Source organism: Anabrus simplex, chromosome 1, assembly GCF_040414725.1.
Source record: "Anabrus simplex isolate iqAnaSimp1 chromosome 1, ASM4041472v1, whole genome shotgun sequence".
NCBI classification, from domain to species: Eukaryota; Metazoa; Arthropoda; class Insecta; order Orthoptera; family Tettigoniidae; genus Anabrus; species Anabrus simplex.
Genome location: NC_090265.1, coordinates 1,631,587,573 through 1,631,613,674, shown reverse-complemented (window position 1 = coordinate 1,631,613,674; position 26,102 = coordinate 1,631,587,573). Strand labels below are relative to the sequence as shown.

The 26,102-nt window shown below is 39.7% G+C and overlaps 1 protein-coding gene across 1 annotated transcript in view; it reads right to left on the bottom strand.

Moving 5' to 3' along the window:
* The window catches only part of LOC136863227 (serine-rich adhesin for platelets), a 367,265-nt gene that overhangs the window by 313,186 nt on the left and 27,977 nt on the right, over positions 1-26,102 (bottom strand). The window contains exon 2 of the mRNA XM_067139599.2: positions 3,967-4,060. The gene's annotated coding sequence lies outside the window, so the exon portion shown is untranslated. The remainder of the gene's footprint in view (positions 1-3,966; positions 4,061-26,102) is intronic.

The following is a 26,102-nucleotide window of genomic DNA, read 5'->3' as shown; positions in this document are numbered from 1 at the left end:
AATCTTGCCATCCCAACACCATCATCTGGCCATAGATGAAATCAACTGTGCTTCTGTAGAACACCTAACTTATAAATGTATTGTCTGGCAAAACGATTAGTCTCTTGCACTAATAATCTCCAGAAACCAAGGTTAAAAAACAGAAAGAAGTACAAGGTTGGGAGGCATATTCTGTGTCATGGGTGGTGAACAGTAAATGAGACACTGAGACACTGATAACTTCAAGTGTAAAGATAAAATAGTGTCTGCCTTCCAAACAAACGATATTCGTGACTCACAAATAATTTCAAAAGAAAGATAAATCTTCCAACTAGCAGTTAAACACACTATTCCTGCCATCTCTTGAGATTCTTACGAACTATGAAGATTTTCCCGACCGTCTATCAGATAGACGATCGCAGTTGAGAAACAGTTACACCGTCTGTCAGACAGACGGTCCACAGTTCTCGGGTTAATGGTAACTTCTGATTCTATGACTAAGTTGGATGCTGTGTTGACTTTATTTAAATTGGGCCAGTTGTGTTTAGGGCCTTTTGCAAGGATTGCGTTTCCCTTATTTAATTGTGTTTTTGAAAAGTTAACTACTGGGGGATGAAATTGATCAATGAAGTTGTAAAGGATAGAGGGACTTTTTAGTTACTCTTGCAATGTTGTTATTAAATGCTGAATTATTCTTGAGTGCATTCAGCTTCCTCTCAAGAGTAAGCTGTTTTTTTTTAGACAAGACCTTGAATAACCTATTACTAACTTGGGTCTTACACAAGTTCCATTAAGTGCCAGTAAGCAAGCAAGCTGCTTGTTGTTGTTGCTATATGTGAATTCATTATTTTGCTTGGCTTTACGAAAGGCTGATGATATTGAAAACATGTCGAAACTGGCACCTTCATAATAATAAAAATGTTGTGGTATAATCGAAGTGTACCGAAAAGGTGGAATTCCTCATATTAAAATTACTTTTGTGATTCTCAGTTCAATACAGAACAGCTATGAAGTTTTTAACTTTAGATCCTTCCCTGGTAAGTCTGAATCTTGTTTAAATTAAGATATTGAGACATTTTTTTTAGAAATTTTTACTAAGTTCACAACTATTTCTCAATTTTCATGTTCCTAACCCATTCACTGCCAAACTCGTATATATACGTTATTGAACGCCGTGTCTCAACTGCCAAACCCATATATATACATTTTGGTGCAGTGTGGACTTCACCGATCTTACAAATGAACGCGATGTAGTGTCATGCTTTGAGATTCCGTGGAAATGCTCAAAGAAGTTCTGTACGGCAGATATACCACTCCATTTCGCGTGTTTTGTAAGCGATCTGGTGTTATTTCAGCTTCGTTGGAGTGGAACATGATTGGCAGGAGGTCATGTGGACTGGAGACCTGTGTGTTACTGAAAAGAGATATCAGCAAACTGCAAGCATGTGAAATGAAATTTTTACGATCTGCTATGCAATAAACAAGAAGAGACAGAATTAGAAATGAATGCATTAGAAATGACATGCAAATAACCTGTACGATGGAAGAAAGATTACGCATTGCACGGTTGAAATGGTTTAGGCATGTGCACAGCATGGAAGAGACTAGAATCCCCAGACAATACTTGGAAATGGCAGTACCTGGAAGGAGACCTGTTGGATGTTTAAGAAGGTGGCTGGTCCAAATAAATGCAGACCTCATCGAGAAAGGAACAACACTGCAGGATGTGAAAGGAGAGGAACTCTATGACAGGAACTGATGGAGGTATATATTGTCCACAAAAGTCCTACCCGACCCGCTGGAAGATACCCAGATAATGATGATTATGGAGTGGAATATCTTTCCCGCTAATGTATAGCGATCATGGCGTCTTGAAGTATATATTCATCTCTTGTTGACGAAGAAATTGAATGTTTCCTCATAAATAGTGATTCTGGAGAGCTATATTTTGATAATGAAGATGGAGAATATCTAAGTGGTGATACTGTATTACAAGAAAGTACGAGACAAAGTAGTAATGACGAATCACATGCGGAATTGTCACCCCCTCTTCAGATAAATTCTTTTTTTCCCCAAAAATAAATGATTTTGATAATACCAGTTCTTGGATCAACAATTTTATATTATATTTCAGTATAGTATCACCGAGCGGAATAGCCGCGTGTATTAACGTGCTACGGCTATGGGGCCAAGCTCTGCACTCAGCAGGCGAGTGGGTTCGAACCCCACCGCCAGCTGTCCTGCAAATGTTTTGTTTGTTTGTTTCCCTTCTGCACTCCCAAGCAAATGCCGGGACAGTTTCTGTTCATAAGCCACAGTTTCATTCACCATCATTCATTTTTATATTAATTTTCTCAACTGAGGTTTGCATCAGAAAGGGCATCCGGCAGTAAAAATATGGTGTAAAATATAATATCATATCGTATTGGGCTGCGGGGCTAATGGGACGATATGCATTCCATTCCTAGTATCAGTAAAAATGTATGTGTAAAAGTGCTTCTTCCTTAAAAAAAGTTACTGTCCTGACACTCAGTCATACTTAACGTTTCCTTTGCAGGGATGCATTATATGCTGTTGATTGTGAGAGACGTGTTAGCTTGTTCATACTGGAGCCATGAAAAAGTACGATCCCTGATTTTAGGTCAGGAAATGTGCTTGTAAATGACGATCTTCCGATTTTAGGTTAGGAAATTTTCGTATAAAATGTAGTTATATAAAGTAGTGAAAATCACGTGAATTTGGTAAATTAGGATGGTCATCAAAACTCGGCAGTGAAAAGGTTAATAAACTTTTCTTACAAATGTTACTACAGACATTGATAGATCTTGTTTAGATGAAACAAACAACTCGTGGTACATGCTATCAAGTTACAGTCCCAAGTTATACTCATTTTACTGCATATCATAAGCTACAATTTCACCACAATGTGTGCACCACTCACTACTGTACCATTTTAAAAGCTATTTGGGTAAACACTTCAGACCCTTTTTTATGTATCATATATTTGTTAGCCTTTACAGTTATGAAGAAATTCTCATGTACATTTGAGACACAGGTTTTTACAGAGTCATCCATACACCACAAATACTGGCACAGTCAACCTCCAAACTCTCAGAAAACGTATTCCTTAATACCAATTTTATATTCTTGTCGAGCTGAATACCGGACCTGTGAAGATTACAAGATTATTTTGTGCATCTACAGAATGGTGGTCTTAATGAAGCTATGTAATATAGAGAGAGACTTTCAAAGGTGGTTAAATGAAGAAGTTATATCATGTTCAAGATCATGCTTTCACATCTCTGCACAGTATTTAAAATACAATTTACCGTTGGTCTTTATAGCTATTGTTGTGAGTGAAGGAGAATTTCCTGTTGTGTATGTTTATCAGGAACTCAAGGGACTCTTCATTAGTTAGTCGGAACATAGAAAAAATGATGAACTCTTCTCAGAAGAACTCTTAAGGTTTCACTTTACTTTTTCCTGCCTGCTGGCTCTTCAGAAATATGTGCGCGTGTGTTTTGTATTCAGGAATCATTCAAGGCGAATATTTTCGCACTGCAAGATGTGTGGTTAAGGTTATTTTTAATATGTATAACTTCTGCTTTCTCAACGATTCATTTGTTTCTATATTCGTCCCTGTTTTTATCTCCTTGTAAGATGTGTATTGTTTAATGTAACGCCTTGTGTAATATAAATGTCTACATGCTAGCCTATTTCCCACATTTTGGCTGAAGATGACGCCAAACAGCGTCGAAACTAGTTCCAAGTGCAAATATATGTTATAAATAAACTATAACATTTTTGTATTGAAAAGGTGGACCCTTTTAAGTTTTCCTATCTTCCGAGTCATCCAGTAGTAAAACAAAATTATAGATGTATCTAAAAAGAGTACAAATTCGTAATTAGGAATTATGGTAATTTCTTCATCATGGTGGTTATACACAGGTGACTTCTATTATACAGAAATTAAAGCAACAAACTCACCTTGAAAACCAAATGCAGAGTTATCGATAGTAATGAACGCAGGCGCACTGGTTAAAGGAAAAACACATCTGCCACAACATCACTGTGATCCAAACTGGAATGGAAGAAAAAGATTTACATACAAGATTATTTCTTGGAAATGAATAATAGCAGGCAATACAAGGTTCAGAACAAGGGAAAAAAAAAAAAAAAGATATGATGGGGACTTAAGAGAACAAAAACAATGATTGATCTGATTTTAGTCGAAAGAAAGAAATTCAGACAATTGGAAGATATGACAGCTATGCCAAGAGAAGATTTTGAAGGAGACAATAAAATTGCCTTATCTAAATTAACACGTTGAGCGCCAAGCGACCCCATATGGGTACGTAAAAGTAGTCAAGTTTTTTAACTTCACGTCCCTATATGGGGTCGTACGTTCATTCAAAATCGAGAACTGTGCGAACCCATTTGGGTGCGCAGTATGTATGTGTTTTGAAGCTGTATAAAGTCTCTTCCTGCCATCTGCTGGTCGTCTATTTAAGTACGTGCATAACCCACCTTCCGTTCCTCAATTCCTGTTTTGGCGCGACCCCATATGGGTATGTCAAGAGTGCTTTGTAGGGTGACAAAGTCATTGTCACCGGGCATGTTGGCCGTGCAGTTAAAGGTGCACAGCTGTGAGCTTGCATCTGGGAGATAGTGGGCTCAAATCCCACTGTCGGCACCCCTGAAGATGGCTTTCTGTGGTTCCCATTTTCACACCAGGCAAATACTGGGGATGTACCTTAATTAAGGCCACAGCCGCTTCCTACCAACTCCTAGGCCTTTCCTATCTCATTGTTGCCATAAGACCTATCTGTGTCGGTGCGATGTAAAACCACTAGCAAAAAAAAGTCATTGTCTATCTCGCACACAGATTGTTTATGTAACTGTGCAGTGCTGTGAGTTTCATTTTATTTTTTAACTCGTTATGAGTAAATCGAGCAGTAAAAGACTTAGTGCACATAGTCTGGACGATATATAAAACAAGTCGGACAATGATGATGTAGACGAAGTATACAGTTAGAGTGATTTTGAACCCAGTACAGAGCAAATAGCGACCTCGCACGTTCATCCACATTGGTGAATTACAGTCTTCAGCATACACTTCCCCACCGTACACAGGGTTTCCAAGCCAGCTATTGTAACAATTATGACCATCTTCAACGATATAGTCACTGGTTTCCCATGTTGCACAATCATCACTGCTAGGTTCTCTTACTCAACTTAAAAGTTATACAAACAAAATTATATACATATTCAATGTTCAGTAACTACTAATTATTCTTCTTATAATAATTATTATTCTGTCACATCCTAATTTACCAAATTCACATGATTTTCACTACTTTATATAACTACATTTTATACGAATATTTACTATCCTAAAATCGGAAGATCGTCATTTACAAACATTTCCTGACCTAAAATCAGGGATCGTACTTTTTCACGGCTCCAGTATGAACAAGCTAACACGTCTCTCATAATCAACAGCATATAACGCGTCCCTGCAAAGGAAAAGTTAAGTATGACCGAGTGTCAGGACAGTAACTACTGTATAAGTGGTTCCCCATATGGGGGCGCATGTACGGCTACAATTCGTAATGACCAATACGACCTCATATGGGGTCACAATACTTTACCTAATAGACATAATAAGTTAACCTAATATATCATAAATTCATCCTCATTTCAGCAATCATTTGCTTGGTTAAACCTGTGAATGTTTTGGCATCAGAGAGTAACTCAATGTTATTAGCTCACGGCACTAGACGGCAATCTTATGAAATTTGGTCTGGCACTCTACGTGTTAAGATTTGGTAAAATAGTCAAATTAAAGGGACAAGGGAAGGAAAAATAAAGGTATAGAAATTAATAGAAAAAGTAGCACAGGAGAAGTTCCAGAAGAACTGACCATGAAGAAATGCTGGGAAAAATAAGGAAATCTATGCATGATACTCCAATATAGGTATCACTTGCTGAGACGACAGACAGCCCAGGGAGAATGATTGGGAATGTCATTGGTTTAACGAATGTAAACCTGTTCTATTAACATGGGATGTCATACATACATGTAACAACAAGAGCATAGCCAAACCGTTCAGTGATGCCAAGGCAATTCAATGGGAATGGTATTAAATATGAAAAAGTGCATTTTCCAAGTGCTGCAACTCTGTATATGGTCAAATCAGGTGAAGCATTGAAAATAATATATCGCAAAATGATTCACTTCACTTGCACAGCCCATGCCCCTCATCAGTGTGCAGAACTACTTTGAGCTAGCTATCCTAATGTGGACCTCTTAATATCTTCCACAAAGAAAGGTTTTTCTGAAGGCTCCTAGTAGGATCCAGACTCTGAGACATATGTACCCTGATATGCCACTGCCTGTCATAACTCAATAGGGAATGAGATCAGAGGCAGTTAACATCGAAGCCATCGAGAATGTTTTAAGTGTTTTAGCCTCTGACAGCGCTGCTTCAATTGATCCGCAAATTCAGTTATTGGTGACAAAACGGTGAAAAATGACATAACTTGCATAAGAGCATACTTCTATTGTATCACAACAGCATTAAATTCCCTCCAAGCAAGAAAACGTATTGCCCAAAAGCCTTACATTCATCCATTCATTCTTCATCCTCACGTTTTGAATTCTGGTCAGTGGAGGATTTTGGACTTTTAAATTCTCATTACATTTTGTACCATTAGGGGCCGATGACCTAGATGTTAGACCCCTTTAAAGAATGAATGAATGTAAGGGAGTGATTGAATGTCTCAACTGGTGCAGTGAACAAGTTGTGGAAGTTGAAAAGTGAAATTAAACACAGTGCAAGCCAAGAAAGGAGGATATAGTGATATGTGCAAAATCAGTGCAACTTTAAATGGTGAATCAAGTGTAGAACTAGATCTGGAATTATCTCCTGAAGATGTTGCAAGGTTTAGAAGGGTCCCTTTAACTTCTTGTGATGCTGAGCTGAGTTTCGGTAAGTTCAAAAGAACTTTAACAGACAATATATGTAGTTTCACTCTTGAAAATTTAAAATAATTATTTGTAACATCTCCCCCCCCCCCCCCCGGCTAAAATAATTGTAGCAACAGTTGACAATAAAATCCCAATCATGTATGTAAGATGATGATGCCTGATGTTTAAAGGGGTCTAACATCTAGGTCATCGGCCCCTAATGGTACGGAATGTAATGAGAATTTAAAAGCCCAAAATCCTCCACTGACCAGAATTCAAAACGTGAGGACGAAGAATGAATGGATCCGAACCGCAATGCCTCACATATATAGAACCTAGCGTTAAACAATAGTATTACTGACCAAGGGACTGCTTCTAAAGCACAATACAGAATCAATGATGCTTGTAGTCTAAAGGGGTCCAAAATCCACGTCATCAGCCCCTCATAATGGTACTTATCGCTAGGAAAGTAGAACCGTGGTATTTGTCATGTTGCAGTACTAATCAAAAGTAGAGTAGACTTGCGGTATTTCACACATTATGGTACTAGTCACAGGTAATATAATGCACACATGTAACACAGACCTGTGGTGTTTTTCACACTGTGGCGCCATTTACAGGCAACGTAAACCTATGGTGTTCTGCACATAAGTGTACTAACCACAGGGACTCTTACTATCCCGGGGTGTTCCTCACATAGTTGGTACTAATCATAGGCAAGACAGACCAATGGTGTCGCTCATATAGTGGTACTAATCACAGGTACTGTAAAACCCAGCTGGAAGCACACACTGTCGCTACTAATCACATACCTATTGTGTACCTAACATAGTGGTACTACACGCAAGTAAAAGCGAGCCATAGTGTTCCCTGCATGATGGTACTAATTAGAAGTAGTTTCATGGTTCTAATTCGATCATCCCCTGGTCGCCCCATTTAGTCGCCTCTTACGAAAGACAGGAGATACGTGGGTGTATTCTTCATCTGCACACCCCGCCCCACAGGGGGTCGTTAAACTTTTATTTTGTGAATTTCTATTAAATTCTTGAGAGGCATGTAGTAGTTCATACTTTACGGCATATTTTGAGAATTTTTAGCCCATATGTATGTACAAAGCCAGTTTTAATTAAATATAAATCCTAGCCCTGGTTATCTGTGATTACAGTTCTTTTCTCATACCAATTATATACAGCGAGTATCAAAACTCAACGGAAAAGCTTCAGGAATGAATTCCTCATAGAGAGAGAGAAAAGGAGTATAGGCCCAACGTGAGTCTGATAAAACATAATTACAGACATGTCAAGCATGTATGTACCGAATGCACTCTGACACGTCCTGATTGTCAGAATTAAATGTGAGACACCAATTACAAATTATTAAATATGATATAGGCCTTACCTAATTCTGGGCCCTCGCACATCCTTTGGATCCTTCTCAGTTTTTTTAATCAGGTAATCCTGCTGAGTGAACTATAAATTGATAACTTATCTGGTAACACACTAAGTATCTATGGAGTATATAAGTTATCATCCACAAAAAGTGCTACATATGATTCCAGTTCATTTCTCATGTTTACATACACTAAGTATCATAACTCAATGGCAAAATTCAGGAAATAATTCCTCGTATAGAAAAGAAAAAAAGGGTATGACACCCATATAGGTCCAGAAAAGAAGTAGTACAAATTTACCTGAGCACGTATTTACTGAGTGCACACCGACACTTCCCGATTGCAAAGATAAAATGTGAAACACTCGTTACAATTATTATAAAAGTAATCACATTGCAAATGAATTTCATACAGGCCTGACCTACCTCTAGGCACCTGCACATGACAACCTAACATCTCCACTTTTTGGTGATTGCTTGTTGAGACAATGCGTTCTTCTAGACAGGCTAACTGGACAGAACTACACACATTTCTTGTATACTACACTGTCTGATTACTTGGAAGACATACAACTAGCATCCCGTCGCCAGCTGTACTTAATGTATGATGGTCCCTGCAGTTTTCAATCTTTTTGCCCACAGACACGTTAATGTGTGTGATCCTGGTCGATGGATAGGTACAGGAGGACGGGCATCAACACTCATTGAGAGGCCATCTTGACAGATCTTCTGTGTTTATGCAGATAAGTGTAGAATAAGAAGAAAATGAATAACTACAGGAAAAGGAAAGAAGGAAAAGAAAAAGATAAATAAGGTGGTACCTGCCCTCCTGACGAAGTTGGGAAGCAGAAACGAGGGGCTGGGAAGAGATGGATGTAGAAGAACTGGGACTGGATTATAATAAATTGCATAATTCCACCTGCCTTTTTACATCGTCAGAAAGACTGCCTTAATGGTTTTCCCAACCCAACTGAAATCAACATAGGTCACTACAATGACGCAAGTAGGTTTGTTGCGATTAACAGCAATGCTATCATATGAAATACTTGATCAAATGAAAAACCAGACACACTTTCTCACTTTTAACAAACAGTAGTACGCTGCCAATCAAACAGTCCAAAGTTGGAATCTGGAATGACCTGGCCGCAGACAGCCGTGAACACATTATTTTCTGGGCAAGGAGGCAAAGAGTGGAGAGCCCCAGGGCAAAAGCTATGCCCTTTTACTCCCTGTTTCCTAGGAGTACCCGATGAGTTGGAAAATCTCAATTCACGACACTGGTGGGGAAAAATCTATCTGACTTGGAAGTAAATTTTTCCTCCAAGCCAGAGGAGAAACCCCCTATTGGCTGCTAATTTAGAATAAAATGAATGTAGGATTTAATAAAAGTGAAGAGGAAGAAGCTTTTCTTAAGAAACATTTCATTTCAGGGTTGAATTTTGAGTTACTTAGTGAATTGTGGTGCTATAATTTGGAATAGGCAGAAATTGCAATTGTAGACCAGGTCATAAGTGAGCCTCTGCCAATAATCTTAACTGTACACACTGATCAATCCAATCAGCGTGTCAGAGTAGGGATTGAATAGATGAAATACTATGATGAACCAGCGTGTTGCGTACCAGCAGTATCAGAAAATGTATGAACGAGAGGAATGGTATGCTAGAGAAGGAATTTATCTAACTCCCCTCCTGTTTCACGCCAGTATCCAGGCAGGCTGTTATACTCGGTGCACAGCAGTAATCCCATCTATCGGAGATGAGTGGCAGCATGAGAGACAAAGAACATCACAACAAACAATGGTCAATGTAATGTTATTGTTGCTCAATTTTATAAGCTTTGGATATTGTAAGCCTTCACATTTAGTTTTCTTCCAACTATCAAATACCACGCTTTTCATAGTCAGTACAGTAAAACCGAATAAAACATAAACGATCGGAAATTGTCTCTCTATAAATTGTTATGTAATACTTTTCAACAGGATCGATAACATAGGTATTTAAGAATTAAATTTTAGGTGCCTTCCTCTAAACTACCATTTCATCCAAGGTGTCCGGCTCCATGGCTAAATGGTTAGCGAGCTGGCCTTTAGTCACAGGGGTCCCGGATTCAATTTCTGACAGAGTCAGGAATTTTAACCCATCATTGGTTAATTTCGCTGGCACGGAGGCTGGGTGTATGTGTTGTCTTCATCATCATTTCATCCTCATCGTGATGCACAGGTTGCCTACGAGCGTCAAATAAACAGTTCTGCACCTGGCAAGCCAAACATGTCCTCGGAGACTCCCGGCACTAAAAGCCATACGACATTTAATTTCATCCAAAGTGAATAAAATTATTTATAGCTTAAACTGTAGTTTCTTATTACCCGACTCTGTATTTAAAGTTAAGAACTTCATATTTGGGTTCTGTATTGAAGCAGAATTCACATCAAAGAAAAGTACAATAAGTTCCACCTTTTCAATACATTATATTATGTGACAGTTTTACGTTACAGTTAAACCTTCACATTTTTATACACTCGGGACCGGTTTCGACAGTGTCCCTGTCATCTTCAGCCAAGAACAATTAATCGAGGACATTAAACCTTACAATATTTCAGGTATGATATAACAGTGAATATAAAATTATACATTATCTATCTACAAAAAGGTGTGAACATGTCCAGGTAAAAAATCACGATTAAGAAAAATCATGTCCTGTAGGATGTACATTTATAAAAAATTTTCTAATTAAAATAACGTGTTAAAATCTGCTGTTATATTATAGCTATAGCAGAGTATGTTTATAGGTGTAAATCTATGAAATTTTGGCACTCAAGACATATAGCTATGTTTGACAAGTTAAAGGTGTTCAAACATTTAGTTAAATGGTGTTCCACTTAAAATATGTGATGCAGTTCAGCTGAGGTTGTAGTAAATATGTTTGTAGGCTTGATTTTGGTATTTTTAACACTCGAGACATGGTTTAACTGTAACGTAAAACTGTCACATAATATAATGTATTGAAAAGGTGGAACTTATTGTACTTTTCTTTGATGTCGACTCTGTATACCGATTTTCATTAAATTCTGTTTACCCGTTTTCTCGTGGCTTGATACTGATATAGACTTAGCAAAAAAAAAAAAAAATACAAATTCATGAATATCTCTTATCACAGGAAGTACGGTAAAAATGTATAAGATACAAATGATCGGAAATTTAATTCTATATAACTTTAGTTATGCAATATTTATCTACAGGACCACTAATAACATAAATATGATTTATAGCCTAGATTGTAATGGTTCATTCCCCGACTTTATATACCGATTTTCATTAAATTCACTTTGGCCATTTTCTCGTGATGCACGTACATACATACATACAGAAATTACGGAAAAATAACAAGTGCATTTCCTCGTTACTGTGGACACGACCGATATAGAAATATCACTCTTTTTAAATTTGAGCAATGTACAGACAAAACTCTTATTTTATATATATAGATTTTGTACCAATCATACAGAATGGTTGCCCTGTTGTACTTCCTCTTAAAACAATACAATCACCACCACCATCTATCAAACTTTTTTTTAAATTCCCTCCATCTCTCTCATCAACCGCATGGTACTGCTTAATGGTCTTACATTTTTATAACCCTTCTTTCTAACACATTTTTAACTACAACTGAAATTGCTCCATAATCACCCACACCATCTAGGCTATTACTTCAGTTTCTCTACAGAGCTAATCTGGTTTTATCAGAACCATGTCTAGAATATTCTTATCACTAGTTGGTCCCATCAGTTGCTGATTCAGTTGTCCTTCCCAGATTAACTTATTTACTTTTAATTGTAATTTTTCTGCCATTCACATTAATGTACCTGTTAACATTTGACAAACTGAAATCACCGCCACTGCAAACACGTTCCTTTCTGTGGCGTCTTCCACATCATTATCAAATAATTTTGTATCAGTCACCATCTTCAGGGCTGTATATCCCAAGAACATCAAGTTCTATATTATCTTTAGAGACGAGCCCTAAACCAAGAATCACACCTTCCTTATCCTTGACTCTTTCATAGCTTACAAATTCTTCTTTCACCAGTTTGAATACTTCCGCTCCTATCGATTCTGTCCTGTCTCTATGACAAACACTCCAGTTCTGAGGGAAAAATCTGCATCCATATTGTTTCTCAGCCATGATTCAACTATTACAATATCTGGTAAATATATACAGGGTTATTCACCTAAGATGTTACACAGAAATAAAAATATCAGAATTCCGTTTTCATATTCATAAACGATACCCAGGGGCTTGTAAAGTAATGTGGTATGTATTCTCATAGGGTGATAAATAACCGAGATATTGATACTAACTCCATATTTTTAAATGGACTGGTACAAATTCATACAGCTGGCCTAAAAGTTCAATTCCATACAAGTTCAAATATGTAAGTACTGTATTTTCAAAACCTGACAGTTACTTTTTGAGATATCAATAAGAACAACATGCGTGGTTTTGCATGCCGCATCAGGCGGCGTGCAGTCGGGCAAGGACATACTGGCGCATAAGCAGTTTCCTGGGTGTAATTCCAGCCACAGAATGGATACCAGACATGTAAGTATATCAGACACGTGATGGGTTTGCAAAGTGTGTATGACAGGCGAACTCATGACAGGACAGGGTATTGAAGTTTTTAAAAGGAATAAAATAATTACACTGACTTCAAAGGAACATAACGAAATGTATAATTATTGTCACTGCTTTGAGTGTTCAGTACATACTATTGAATGAATAGAAAAATAAACATAACACAGGACACCTGTAGAACTCCTTCTAGAAAAGCAAATGAATAACGTCCAAGGTAGACTTCATTGGAAATTAACCTAAGGGTGTGGGCATGGGAACATAATGTCTCTTCAGTGTAATTCTTAAGACAATGACATTTTGCACTTAGAGACCGTGTTGGCAACATGTTCGGTACTTTAGCTTCAAAGCCACTTGTGGCCATTTGTTAGTTGACTGGAGGCTGAATTATCACAACAACAATGAAGATAAGAGGTAGGTGATGTTCGAAAATGTGTGTCTCCATGATCCGCATACGCAATGTTTCTAATTATGTGCTCAAAATGCTGACTATCAACAGGAGTGCACATTTTCAGCCGTGTCGCGAAGGATGATGTCAGAGACGGAAGAGTTTCCCTTGATATTGCAGCACATGTTGTGATGATACGTCACTTGAGATCCTCGGGTGTTGTTGGAGCTTGTGCATAGACTATAACCTTGAGCATATCCCAGAGAAAAAGTCCAGCGGTGGTTACCTGATGGCGGCTCCACGTCCGATCCACTGACCAGGGAATATCTTGTTTAAGACTTGCCGGGCCACAAGTGAATAGTGGGCAGGACACCCATCATGCTGGAACCACATATCCTATTGTATGTTAACGGGTATGTCTTCCAGGAGAACTTGTAACACTTCTGACAGAAATTTGGCATGTCTGTTCCCTGTTAAAGTACCATCAAGAAAATATGGCTTTACTACATGGTCGCCGATTATCCCGCTTCACACATTGACACTCCACCGCCGCTGATGATCCACTTGCCTGAGCTAGCGTGGATTCTCACAAAATCAACAGTGCATATTCCGTACATGGATATGTCCATGGTTGCTGAAGGTCGCTTCATCAGTGAAAAGAAGTTTCTGCAGGAAGTTCGTGTCGTCCCATACTCGCATAAGAACAGCACGGCAGAAATCCACATGTTGTCTCTAATCTCACTCATCAGCTGCTGATGCAGGGATAAGTGATTGGGATGAAACTAGTGTCGCTGTAAAATGTGAATTACACTTGCCTGGCTTATCCCGGAATCACACGCAATTTTGAGCTGGTATGTGGATTATGGGCGACGGCCGCCAGAACATCTATTGCTTTATCTTTCCCTGTCACTGGTGTGCTCCTGTTTCTCCTCACGTCATTCCAGTGCCCGTTATGTAACAACTTGCAGCAAAGGCATCGTGTTGTCATATGTGACTGATGATCCCGGACGGGATACCTCTCAGCATACAGTTGGGAAGCTCTCCTAGCTCTCCTTCCACACTCTCCGTACAGGAGAAGCATGTCCAGTTTCTCTTGGTTTGTGTAAGGCATTGTGTAAGTACTCAAGACATACCCCAAAACTGTACAGTACATAACATGAGGCCCGTGAGACACATTGCTGACAAGACCTTCCCCTCCAGCCCCCTCCAACAGCAGCTGCACTACCTTACTATTTGTTTGCAGGACGATCATTCAAACTGGGATTGCATGACATCCACATTTTCAAACACTAAGTCTACTTCAGAACAGTAATGCTTATACAGTCGCAATTCCAGTAATGCATCTTATTGTTCGGGTTCCTCTCCAGACGTACGTGATTAAGACACTCGAAGGAGTACAGAGAAAAGTTGTTGCTATTTCATTTCCGGGGCTTGGACATCGTGGTCATGTAGCCCCATATGCTTGGGTGTGTGTGTGTGCTGTATGTCTGTTAGAAAGTTCTTTTTTGCTATTTGTTTTACGTCGCACCAACACAGATAGGTCTTATGGCAACGATGGGACAGGAAAGACCTAGGAATGTGAAGGAAGCGGCTGTGGCCTTAATTAAGGCACAGCCCCAGCATATGCCAGGTGTGAAAATGGGAAACCACAGAAAACCATCTTCAGGGCTGCCAACAGTGGGATTCGAACCCACTATATCAAGGATACGAACTCACAGCTGCGCGCTCCTAACCGCACGACCAACTCGCCCGGTCTGTTAGAATGTGTCTGATAACCTGGGTTACTGTGGTGTCTGTAGTAGTGTACCGTATTTGTAATTTAGGTGAGGAATTTGGACGGATGCAGCCGTAGTCGTAAGGAACCATCCTGACATTTACCTGAAGAAGCAGTGGGAAACCACGGAAACACTTCTAAGATAGCTGAGATGGGTATTGAACCCACCTCTTCTATGTTTTGCCTCACGAGGCTGAGAGTGTACTCCATTCCAGCCCTCCGACCAGAATTAAATTGCTTATCAGAGCCGGGAATTGAACCCAGACCATGGCGGCGATAACTACGAATGCTAGCTGCTACATGTGATTACGAAACTCAACGGGATACGAAGAAGAGTGGCCGTTTGTTCTTATTTCATTTCCGGGGCTCTGAAAGCGTGGTCATGTAGCACCGTTGGCTTCGGTGTATGTAGTACAAGGCACACGTCATTCTGTGCTGGGTTACTTCAGACGAAGGAGCAGTGTCACTACCAATGCTGGATTTTTTGGGTTGGGATAGGTTAGACATTTCGAGACAAACAGCTCTAATTATTATGTGGGATATTCAGAGCTAACAGTGGTGAGATGGCAGCAACACTATTATTAATGCGAAGCTCAGGCATGACTGTAGTAGTGTGCATTCGGGAGAGCGCAGGTTCGAGTCCTGCCTCGCCGACCCAAACGTGATTTTCATGGTGTCCCATATTCAACAAAAGGCAAATGACAGATCAGTACCTTTGAGATAGGACATGGCCGACGTCCTTTCCAAATCCTTCTCATTCCGATCCATGGGGAAAGACTTCAAACTGAGCGCAACCTGTTGAACATGGATTTCAAACAGAATTTAATCTCTCTTCCCCGTTGTGTGCTTGCCAGTCATACAATAATGTTGTACACCCAGGGTATGTTACGGTATATCACATTATGTTGATGTTACCACAAAGATGCACGCACGAAATGCTGTCAATTGTATACAATATATATCACACACACACACACACACACACACACACACACTCTCTCTCTCTCTCTCTCTCTAATAAACTACCATCTTGAAACAAACACTTGCATGTCAACCAACTACCAATGTAACAAATTCACATACTCGATTAATGACTTGCGCTCATAACTCTCACTAAAACAATTCAACTCTACTCCCAAGACTGCCTCTTTATATACGTTGTCTGACCAGGCTTCTAGAAGAATACGACACAACATGTTTTCTCGTAATTTTGAGTCTCCGACAGCCTATTTACAATTACATGTAATAAATATCATTTTTGGTCCGTATTGATGATATTAGATTGAAATAATAACATTAAGTTATTTATTAGACCACCTAATCAATACAAAATCGTCTTGGATGATTTACTATTAGCTAACAAATTTATGTAAATCATCCAAGACGATTTTGTATTGATTAGGTGGTCTAATAAATAACTTAATGTTATTATTTCAAGCCTATTTACAATGAAAAAGAATTTTCTATACAATTCTAGTGACAAGATGCATTGTGCTGGAATATTACCGTGTATTACACAACAATGCGTTGGATTTATACATCATATATACAGGTAATAATAAATTATATACTATTAATTACGAGTTCTTACATTAAATAAACTCATATTAATATACATACAGCAGATGTTTCACGACATAACCTCACAAATAATATGACCGTGATTTATACAAGGTCCGTACATAACTATGCAAATAATAATAATAATAATAATAATAATAATAATAATAATAATAATAGTACCATGAATTACGCTCCCTCGTCGTTCATTTCTGTTTCAGCTTTATCTATTTGCCAAGATCGATCTGTGTGTATTTTATATTTATGTATGTATTATCTTTCCTTGTTCCTTAATAACATGTATTTCGTCCCTTCCCCCTTTATGACCCCAGGGAAAAGGGAAATTATTTCCGCCCTGGTGGATTTTTCCATCTTAACGTTGACAAGCGTTCCTCTGATCTTCACACCCGTCTCGTTGCCTACCCGGCTCGCCCCGCTTCTCCCGAGAGGGAGGGGCGTGGTGCGTATTGACAGAGGTCAGTGCCTCTTGTAGAGAGTTGTTGAGATCGCTCGGTGCAAGCAAGCTGTCTGGTCGAAAAGCGGCTGGTCTCCGTTCATTTCATCTGCAGGTGTGGAGGTAGGGAGAATGTTTGTCAACCTTCTTTGAGCCTAGAAAAGGGAGTTACTTTAACCTTGGGAATGTAATGTATTTGTTACGCTGCTAGGAGAGGCTATGGGCCTAATTGATTGGAAAGAGCAAGCTTCCTGAAGGAATGTTAATGAATGAGACTTGTTTTTAATGTAATTCGTCATACTGTGTTTTATGGACATTGCTTACGAGGCTGAGCCACGGTATTTCTGGTATAATCAGATTTGTTGGTTGCGCAGTTAGTATAATTTTGCCCTCATTGAATTTGTATGTGGCCTAAAGCCCCTGAAGTTGTTGAATATTTAAGAATTGGGTTGTGATATACTCCTCTCATGTTATGAAGAGATTAGTGGAGATTTTGTACTATGTAAGGGCAGGTCTCCCCCCCCCCCCCAATTGAAACAAAGTTTATTCTTGTTGGAATGCTTTGCAGTAATAAATATTTAGCATAGCAGATGGCTTCAGTCTTCGCTGACTTCACTACCCCCCCCCCCCTTTTTTTACGTGACTGGTAAATGGCTCTGATCTTAAAGCCCGCACCTTCCTTAATTCCACTTCCGCTGCCAATTCTTGGTGCAACAATAATAATAATAGCAATGGTAACTTGATCTCTATATTTGCATTATTTGCCCATGGGTTAAAGAATATTGTTTCCAAGTTAAACTAGTCTATTACACGTGCAACAATGTCCCCCCCTACAACTTGAAACAATTTGAACAGTCTATCACACTCATCGACTTTGCCTTGGTTGTAGATTATATCTTTTCTCTTCCTCAACGTCGCTGGATGTGCTCCCCTCCTCTTGAAGGGATCGTGCTGTGTCAGGGGTTGGTGTCACCTCGCTGCCAGCCTCTTCTTTGGTGGTGGTTGATGCATTCTCCTCCTCATGACCAGATTGTGTTGTGTCATTAGCAGCCTCTCCCTCCTAGGTGGACCCGTGGCAGTACCATGCTTACTCTGTATACGCAGCGGTTGGGTGATTTGCCGCAACTCCAATGCGCGGGTCTTGACAGAAGGGTTGGTCTTCAGTAACTAGACCCCATGGCTCAGCTGATTATCCACCTCGACGGGACAAATCCACTTAGGTGCGAGACCTGCATGAAACCCTCCAATCTTATTACTGACTGGGTGGTTACGTCGCAGCACTTGTTGGCCTGGTAGGAAGATCTGGTCTCTTTGACATCTTGAGCCTTGGCGAGGGATTTCTTCTCGGCCAAAGCTTGTTTTCCTTGATGGCCTGCTGATTATGCTGCCACTCTGCTAGGGAAACAGTTGCATCATCTTGATCGGAAGTGGGTAGTAGACAAATCTCCCAATCCCCAGTGTCATACAGCTGTCGACCAAGGAACAGCTCCGCTGGGGAATAGCTAGTGACGTGGTTGATGTATCGCCGCAGGGCAAAGAGTGACTGCAGTATCCGACGGTCCCACAGTCGATGTTCCTTGTCTATTAGGTGGACCCGTAGCATCCTTTTTACCTCCTAGTTCCGTCGGATTGGCCCTTGGGTTGTAGGAAGAGTTGGTCCAGTGCTCCACACCCCATTCAGTCATCATTTACTGCCACTTCCTTGACATGAACTGATTCCCGTTGTCTGACAGAATTCACCGTGGATAACCATTTAAAGATAAAAATTTCATTGTTCTGTATTGAAAGTATTAACGATAAAGATTAAATAATTGAAAAAGAGGTTCAACCTATTCAATACATAAGAGAAAGAAATGTAGTGATTACATTCTTATTTAATAGTAATTAGAAATGGGACCGGTCAACTGTTTTCCAAGAACTCAGCAGGAGCACAATTACTCATTCAATTATACTGAATTGCGTTGTATATTTCTATATATACGTACTTAACTTCCCGCAACCGAGGCAAATACTGGATCTTCAGGATATTCTCCATTCTACTTTGGCGTTCGAGACCACAGCGCATGACCTTGAAAGTGCGCGCTGATCACTGGGAGCTGGCAGTTTGCTTCTATAAATCTATTCGTCTGCGACTTCAACATATTTATGGATCTTCATATGTTGTTCGATAGTGTTGTGACTTTGTACCTGACAGAGTGTAAAAACTGACCCATTTGACCATTCTCCACTATTCATAAACATTGTGAGACTTTACTTATCATTGCGTGTGCCGTACTACCATTCATAATATTACGTACTGTTTTCTTTTAAGTGACTCACAATGTCTACCTCAATTTATATTTCATCTTATACCGATCCAGAGTTCACTTAATCCTTTTCTTTTTCATATGCATTGTTTTTTAATGTTTTTTATGTTTTGAATGGCTGACGATGACCTGGACTAGGGTCGAAACCGGTCCCATTTCTAATTACTATTAAATAAGAATGTAATCACTACATTTTTTTCTCTTATGTATTGAATAGGTTGAACCTCTTTTTCAATTATTTAATTTTTAACGTGGATAACCATAGCAGCTGAATAGATCATCTTCTAGAAGACCGGTGATGAGCCCCATTGTGGTCTCTGGTACTGAAAAGGCCTCAATCCATCTTGTGAAGAGGTCAGTGATTACTAGCAGTCCTGTTTTACCCTTTGGTGTTCTAGGGTAAGGACCCATCAAGGTCAACGTTACGACCTCCCAAGGGCGTTACGGCCGTCTTCCTCGCTGACTGGAATCTGCCTTCCTGCTGCCCGCCTTGGTGCAGGCGCAGATGGAGTACCCTTTCTCACAATCCAGGATGTCTTTCCACAGGTTTACTCAGAAGAAACCGACATGTCGGACAGACCGATGTTTCTTCACCTCCTGGATGTCCGGTTTCAGTGCTGTCGTGGAACACCTCGAGGATGTACATCGTGTGCTGTGTAGGGATCACCACTACAAGAGTGTTGGAGAGGTATGATCTGTCGTATGTCATAGAAAGAAATTTATTAATCAAGAGGTATGATCTGTAGATTAAGAGCCCTCCATCAACCCAGAAGTTCTTGTAGCACAACTTGAATTCCCTCGGGACGAGTCGGTTGTCGGTGTTCTGTCTCCTAATCCACTGTGTCATGGTCCTACAGGGCTTGTCTTGCTGTTGCCATAATTTGATTACTCCCAGATCAAGTTCCTTCTTGATGATCATAAGGACAGGATCATTGGGTTTGCTCTGGCGGTGGTTTTATGGAAACTCTCTCTCAACAATGGTGCTCCTAACTGCAGGTTCCATCGCCGGGTGCTTAGATAAACTGTCTGCACCTATATTTGTCGATCCTGGATGTGACAAACATCAAAATCAAATTCTGCGATTAACAGAGCCCATTGCATCAGTTTAGATTGAGCCAGAGACAAAGTTCAACCATTTAAGAGCTGCGTTATCGGGGTAGAACTGGAACTTCCTTCCCTCCAAGTAGCCTCTGAATTTGCCCATGGCCCTCACCAAGGCTCATGCTTCTTTCTCACCAGTGCAGCAGCGTTGTTCGGTAGGGATACCTTTCTGCTGGCATACTTGATAATGTCCCTTCCGCCATCACTCCTCTCCTGGAATAACACTGCTCCTAGGCCGGAGTCGATGGCGTTCGTCTGCAGGCATATCTTCCGCGTTAAGGGTCGGGATGGGCTAGACCAGGAAAGTTGCATATCGCAGCCTTGATGCCTTGGAATGCTGCCTCTTCCTTCCTGGTCCATCAGAATGGGCGGTTGTTATGGAGTAGATTGGTGAGTGGTATTGCCTTTTCTTCAAAGTGTGGCATGAAGCTCTTATACCATCCACACAAAATAAGGAACTGACATATTTGTCGCTTAGGCCATGGGCGTTCAGCTTCCTTGATAGCTCGATTGTTCTCCGGTTGCCTTTATAAACTTCCTCGATAGCTCGATTCTTCTCTGGTTCTTTTCTAAACCTTCAGATGTTAAGACATGGCCAAGATATTCTACGCGGGACAGGGCGAAGTGGCACTTCTCCAGCCGGTAGGTCAGTCCATGAATTCTCACTCGTTTAAGCACTTTCTTTAGGTGTACAAAGTGTTCTTGAAAATTCTTGCTGTGTATTAAGATGTCATTGAAATACACTTGGCAGTAATCTCCAACATATCCTGACAATACCTTATCGATCAGTCGCATGAAGGTTGCAGGAACATTCTTCAGTCCAAAAGGGCATTACTGTAAACTGGTACAATTCTCTCAGTGTCATGAAGGCGGTCAGTGATCTAGAACCTTCCTCAACCTCTACTTGCCAGTATCCGGAGTTGAGATCTAGTGTACTGAAAATCCTAAACCCACTTGTTTCAGCTAGTCTTTCAGGTCAGGAATGGGGTAGGCTTCACTAACGGTCTTCTCGATCAACTTGCGGAAGTCCACACACAGTCGATACTCCCCATTCTTCTTTTTTGGTAGGACGATAGTTGACGCCTGATAGGATGTAGAAGGTTCGATGAGACCTTGCCCTTTTATCTCTCGAATCTTCTGAATGACGAAGTTGTGCTTATCCGGGTTGATCGGATATGGACGTTGCTTGATGGGTGGGAAAGTGCTGCATTCAATGGTGTGCGTTACAGTGGTAGTCCATCCTATTTTATTGGTGATCACTTCTGGAAAGTCCTTTAAGGCGAGTCTCAGTTCATCTTCTTCACTTGGTTGAAGATGCATTAATTCGATATCTCCCAGGTCTACGTCGACTTCCACATCCTTGCGAGTCCAGAGATTTCCATCGTGCCAGGCGACTCTCAGACGTTTGTCTTTTCCCAAAAAAGACTTCATGAGCTGCATAGTCTAGGATCACCTTGTATTCTACCCAGAAAGTCATGATCTAATATGATGTCAGGTATTAGGTTCTGAATCACTGCAACGTCAATTACAATAGGCAGGTCCATGCATTTAGCGGTTAGGTTAGTCTGTCCTCGGATGGAATAGGTTACCCCGTCCGCTGCTCCCACTACCCTTCCGAGATTGTGAGACTTCATAGGCGGTAGTGATCTGGTAACAGGCCCATTTACAAATGAATGGCTTGCTTGGCTGTCGAGTATGGCTGAAAAATTCTCATTGCCTATTCTCAAGATGATCGCTGGGCGAGGTTGGCCTGTTCTGCTCACAATCTGACCAATCCCTCTCCTACTTGACCAGGGTTGCTTGTGTCAGGTCTTGAGGTTCATTCCTGTTCCCGGTTCCATCCGCCCTCAATCCAGAATGGGGTGGACCTAGTTTTCCGACACCAAGGTTGGGCATTTGTTTTTCAGATGTTCCGTTCTTCTACACTAGTAGCATTTCCTAACTGAGCTGGTCTCTTCTGTGGCTTTGCTAGAGTTCTTCTTCCAACTGGGTGAAGAATCTATGCAGATCATCAAAGGATCTTGGTTGTGATACCTTCACTAAGGGTCGAATCTTATCTTGATTGATAAATTTCATTATTTATTCCGTATTGATAGTCACCATAAGTCATAAATGAAAGAAAAATTCCACCTAATCAATACTATTATTATTACTATTATTATTATTACTTTTATTGTTTTAATGTGTTTAAGTGTTTATGTGCTAACTTCTTATTATTCTAATATAACACGAACTGTACAACGCAAGAACCACTATTACCTGCCGCATTAGACAATCAACAGTGCAGTCAAGCATGTTAAACTTTATTTACTAATGTTTTATTTTGGCTAGTCATTTGTTTTATTGAACTATCAACAAGTATACCTCTACATTTAGCGTAAATTATTGTTAAAACGACTATAATACTGATTATTTTACAATTGTTCAACTAAGTTCATTTCATACAGGACTAAATATTCATAAGATTGGAGACCAATTAAACTGACTAGGCAAATGCCTATGTTAAAAAATACTCCGACATACTCATCACATTAAAGAAAAGACAAACTCATATTAAAAAAAATAGTATTGATTAGGTGGAACTTTTCTTTCATTTATGACTTAAGGTCTAATCTTATCGTTGAGCAGCTCTATGATGTCTGCTAAGATCTCGTTCTCACTTCCTTCCGGGTGCAGCCGCTTAAAGAGTTGGTACCTCTGGAGGACGAATGCTCTCATGTCGATAGATTGTGCATCAGTCACTAGCTTCCTTTTCACAAAGTCCTTCACCCCTTCAGAATTAAACCTAGCAAGGAATTCCATCTCGAGTGTAAGCCCTTCAAGTTATTCCATGTAGCGCCTTGCCCCTTTAACCGCGGTGTGATGAGTTGAACGAAGATGTCCTCCGGTAGATTAGTCCATCCTAGTAGACTGACTGATCCCTCGATGAAGCTAGTCAGATTCTCTTTCAGTCGTCCATGGAATTCTGGAAGGCTTCCTACAATCACCTTCAGGTCTAGGTGTCCTCTGTTGCTGGTTAGGTTTGAAGGGGTTGAAGGTGTGATGATTTGTCCTGTTCGAGTTAATCTACCTTCTACCGCGTGAAGGATGCTCTTCCTCATATTCTGCACATCTCGCTTGATGTTCGAAATCCGGTTTTCTAACCTTCCTTCAATGGCAGATATAAGGCTCCTAATATTTCCCTCAACGGTAGAAATTCTCCCCTTAACCTGTTGTTTTATGCTGAAAACCTGTATTTCCACCTCCTTCTTGAGGTTTGAGATGTCCCCTTCCAGCTGATTTACCCTACAACTGATCTACTCAACCTATCCCAGTTTTGACCTGATGTCCGATATCTGCTGTGTTAAATGATTGGTGACGTCGCTAATTTGGGATGAAATTTTATCATCTACAGTTGAAATTTTCGATTCTAGGCACTGTTCTACTTTGTAAATTAGCGTGTACACTTTAATATTTGTCTAGTTAAAACTGTATTAGCTTCAGAAATCTTGTCATCTACCTTTGAAATTTGTTCCGTTAGGCCGCACTCAACGTCTGAAATTTTGTCTGAAAGTTTGTCATTTACTTTCTGTCAATCTGTTCCGTCAGGGTGGAATTAACTCATGAATCAATGTTTGAGATTTTGTCATTGAGTGCCTGCAATACGCTCATTAAGTTGGAACAGATTTTGGTTATATTTGCCTCTTCATCCGATGGCGAGTCTGGATGTTCGCCCACCTCGATAAAAAACTTTTGGGAATCTTCGCCGTTTTGTTAAGAGCTTCTCGTAACCATATCTTCAATGACTTCCTACTGCCGTCCATCGGAAGATTTCACGTTCGAGTTTGTCTCTAAGTTGTTGTATGGACGTATTTTCTAGTATTACTTGCATTTTGTTCCAATTCACTTACACTCGTATTCCGAAACATATTCTTCAGTCCTGTCATGGTCGCCAATGATGTTACCACAAAGACGCACAAACGAAATGCTGTCAAATGTGTACAATATTTTATTTACATATTCTACACAGGTACACTAATAAACTGCCATCTTGAAACAAAATACTACGAAGAAGAGGAATAAGAATAAGACTGAAGACTGCAACACTTGCATGTCAACCAACTACCAATGTAAAAAATTCATATACTCGATTAACGAATTGTGCTTATAACTCTCACTAAAACAACTCTCTTGTAACCTCATGACTGCCTCTTTATATACGTTGCCTGGCCAGGCTTCTAGAAAAATAGGACACAACATGTTTTCTCATAATTTCAAGTCTCCAATAGCCTATTTACAATGAAAGAAATTTCCTATACAATTCTAGTGACAAGATGCGTTGCGCTGGACTATTACCTTGTGTTACACAATATTCCATTGGATTTATACATCATATATACAGGTAATAATAAATGATATACTATTAATTGGATGCTGTTATGCATCATTAGACCAAGCGCCAAAAGTTGGTTTCGAGATATTGGCGTTTAACTTTAGATTTGTGTGTAAATTTGAGCAAACATAATTTTGCTACACATGGTATTCCTAGTGTTGTAGGATAACAGATTGTATCTTCTCAGCAAATTTCAACATTTTTATACTCGCTGTACATAGAGTATCTTGAAAAAAAAAAAAAAATGGTGCTTAGTCTACTGATGCAATTTAAGGTATTTCTCACGTGCGAATAATGCATCACAATACTACACCAATAACTCCTTACTGCTGAGTATCTACTCAGTAAGACTTTAAAAAATTTAATGTGACCATAGTGGTGATTTAAAACCTACATCTGCTACAATCATCATCATCATCATCATGGCAGTTCCTGAAACTAAGTAAAGGATATGAAGGTCTGTATATGTGGTTATGATTACTTTATTCCAAGAAAAATAAAGTGATTCTGAAAGAAGGTACTGAATTCTAATTACCTACCCCAGTCGAACACAACAGGAACAGAAAATGTGATTTAATAATATTTGCTCCCATGAATTACACAAACACTGGATAGGTAATAAGATTGTTGGTCTCAGTTCAATCAATCTCAAAATCAGGATCTCCATTGAATCCATCCAAGGTTAACAGAGAACAGTAAGGTTAGTCATTCAGCGTTACGGGCTGCCATTGGCTGTCGCTGTGACGCCACCATGGAACATCGCTGGTAGCCGCTGACGGCAGATTGTATTAGCGCGCGGGTAATGTTTCACATTTCAATAATATACCGAAGTGAATTTTAGAATTTTTGAACGTCATCCAATGTATTCTATAGAAACATATATTCTGTAAAAGATAAAGTATAACATCGTAGCGCTACAAAATAAGAGGTACTTAGAAGTGCACTATATGTTAGGTTTAAATCAACAGATTCGAGACAAATAAGACTATTTTTATATTAAATGTTATTCACTCTTACCTCAGTGAAGATGATGTTGACGAAATGCATGGAATCTGCACCTCGCTGTGAATGACAGATGGGGTTTGTTTTATATCACAAACACTGTTAATTTGTTCAACACTTCATGGTGAAAATTTATAGGACACATTGTGATATGTAATAACTTCAAGTCTTGGAACAT